Below are 2,605 nucleotides of genomic sequence, written 5' to 3'. Positions count from 1 at the left end.
AATTAAAGCTTAGCTAAAACTAAATAAGCATAATGAATCTCACTTTTTGTAACTATACCTAAATTTGGTAGGGTTAAATTATATATATATGGTGACAATGTCGTCCCCTCTTAGGTAGGGCAGGAATTTTGGATGGATAGATTATATGAAGTATATATGATATAGACAATGTCGAGGGAACATTGATGACAATATGCTCTCTAAGCCCCACTTACATTGGCACCACCCCAATGCTCTCTGCCCTACACATCCTCCTCCACTTTCTCATATATCATACATCTATTATTGTAACCAAAAACTAATTGTATCTAATATCTATGTGTGGATATACATATATATCATGGCTTTTTAACAAGAGAAAGTTTTGATAGTACACATTACACAACTAATATTATAGTTAATATGTAGGCTAAAATGTTTATATATGGATAATTTTGGTGTAAAATATAAGAATATTTGACTATTTTAATATTTTACATTGTTATGATAGTAGTAGTGACGTTTTGTAAAAAAAAAAATATTTTTTTTTAATTATCAAAAGATAAAATATTACTGACGATATACAAAAAACTCACGTCAAGATTTAAGTCATCTTTAAAGAATTTATTACTCATATTCCAATATATAAAAAAGTTCTAATATGTAACATAAAAAAATTATTTTAAACTCTTAAAACAAAAAAAAAATCTCAAAATTAAGTTAAAAAAAAACACATTCAAAATTCAATTTCAACAAAAGTTTATTTTTAATGAACTTATTTGACAATCTATTAGTCACCAAAAAAATTTGACAATCTATTATAATATTGACTAAAATTGATGATTATAGTATTAATTTTTTAGTATTACCCTTTTAATAAAATTAAGATGTATACAGATAATAGTTGGAATGTCATTACATTATACAAAAAGAATAATGTTATTTAAGTATAATGAGGACATAAATGAGAATATACTATTATATATCCAAAGATAAAGGTAAAGACAAGCAAATATCGCAATCATGACAAAGTGAGACTGTACAAGCTAGCACTCACCCACATATAAACAAGGAATAAAATTAAAGAAAGAAAGAAATGAAAGGACACACATACATTCTTGAATCATGCATGTATATACACTGAAAAATCAAAACACATAAAATAATTAAGGATAGAGAATTAAGGCCACAAACTAAAAAGAAAAGAAGAGCAGTAGTGTAGTGAAGTGATCTGAAAAATAATAAGGTAAATAGTGAAAGCAGTTAGAAGTAGATGGAAAGTGCAAACCTTGTAGTTTACGGCATGTATTTGATATTATTATTATTATTGAAGCCGTGCATATATTTCATTGTAACTGCTCTATGGCCTTAGCTTTTAATGCATATAACTGTGAAATCCAATCACTTCAAACCTTCTCCAAAACTCTCTCTCTTCTCTCCTTAATTCAGCACCTTCTAGCACCACAGAGAGATAATAAATTAACAACAACAATCATAATATAATATAATATAGTACTGTAACCGTGTAAGCTTGTAACCATAGAGTATGCTATATAGAAGAAGAAGAAGAAGGGGTTTAATTAACTAAGTAATTGTACTTGTACTAAGCATAAACAGAAGGTAGCTAGGTTGTAGATCTATAACTAATACACGTACTTGTTAGGAAACAAGACATGCATAAGGAGCAGTGGTTTTCATTATTATTATCTCTTTTTGTTGACACTGATCAGGTAGAGTCTAATCTTCTCTGCTAGTGAATGTCATTTAAAGCAAGCAAACTAAAACTATGGTTTACCCTATCTACTACTATACTACTCACTACACTAGATGTACTGTGAGCATATGGCGAGAAGTAATAAAGAGAGAATAGCTCTATTAAAGCTGAAAATAAAGGATGATGTAGCAGAAACAATACTTTTTTATTTTTTGTACAAGTGAATAGAAGAAAAGTATAGAGAAATGTACAAGAGTAGAGTACGCATGCAGAAGTGGGTAACTGCGTTTAATTGAGTGTGCAGATGAGATGAGAAGGAAGCTTATTAGGCAGGGAAAAGAAGAAAAAGAAAGCTAATTAAGTTATGGAAAGCATAAAAAAGGAAAGGGAAAAGAATAATTGCAGAAAGTAGGATTTTAATTTGATATGATATTGCAAAGACAAGAGGAGAGGAAGGTAGTGCATGTGAGATTCCATACATACATAAAAAAAGAGAGTGTTGCAGAGAGGGAGGGTGATTAAAGGAGTGCACGCACGCACGCACGCACTTGCCCAGCAAGCTAAGAAAGAAAGAAAGAAAGGTGTGTGTTGTATGTGTGTTATGCGGATCGGAGTGTGTCAGAGGAGGGAGATTAATTAATGTGAGAAGAGGAAGAAGCTGAAGCCTCAAGAGACGCACATGTATGTGGTGTTGTGGACTTTCTATAAAGCCAGCTGGGGCACATCCAACACTCCCTTTCTTAATAAAATAAAGGGTAAATAACACCAATCAAATTACTCCTGCGCAAAATTATATAAGAGGAGTGCTAGGGGATTAAAGGATTTTTTAAATTTATAACTCATTGGAAAAATAATATCAAATAAATTTTTAACAAAATTTTAAATATTAAATAAAATTTATTATTCTGTCAA

The 2,605-nt window shown here is 30.2% G+C and overlaps 1 protein-coding gene across 1 annotated transcript in view; it reads right to left on the bottom strand.

Moving 5' to 3' along the window:
• LOC107622535 (protein argonaute PNH1-like) overlaps positions 1-2,413 on the bottom strand; it is a 10,568-nt gene extending 8,155 nt beyond the window's left edge. The window contains 2 exon segments of the mRNA XM_021114165.1: positions 1,268-1,434; positions 2,173-2,413. The gene's annotated coding sequence lies outside the window, so the exon portion shown is untranslated.

This window comes from Arachis ipaensis, chromosome B10, assembly GCF_000816755.2.
Source record: "Arachis ipaensis cultivar K30076 chromosome B10, Araip1.1, whole genome shotgun sequence".
Lineage (NCBI taxonomy): Eukaryota > Viridiplantae > Streptophyta > Magnoliopsida > Fabales > Fabaceae > Arachis > Arachis ipaensis.
Note: the sequence above shows the minus strand (reverse complement) of the source record. Positions and strands in the feature narration are given on the sequence as shown.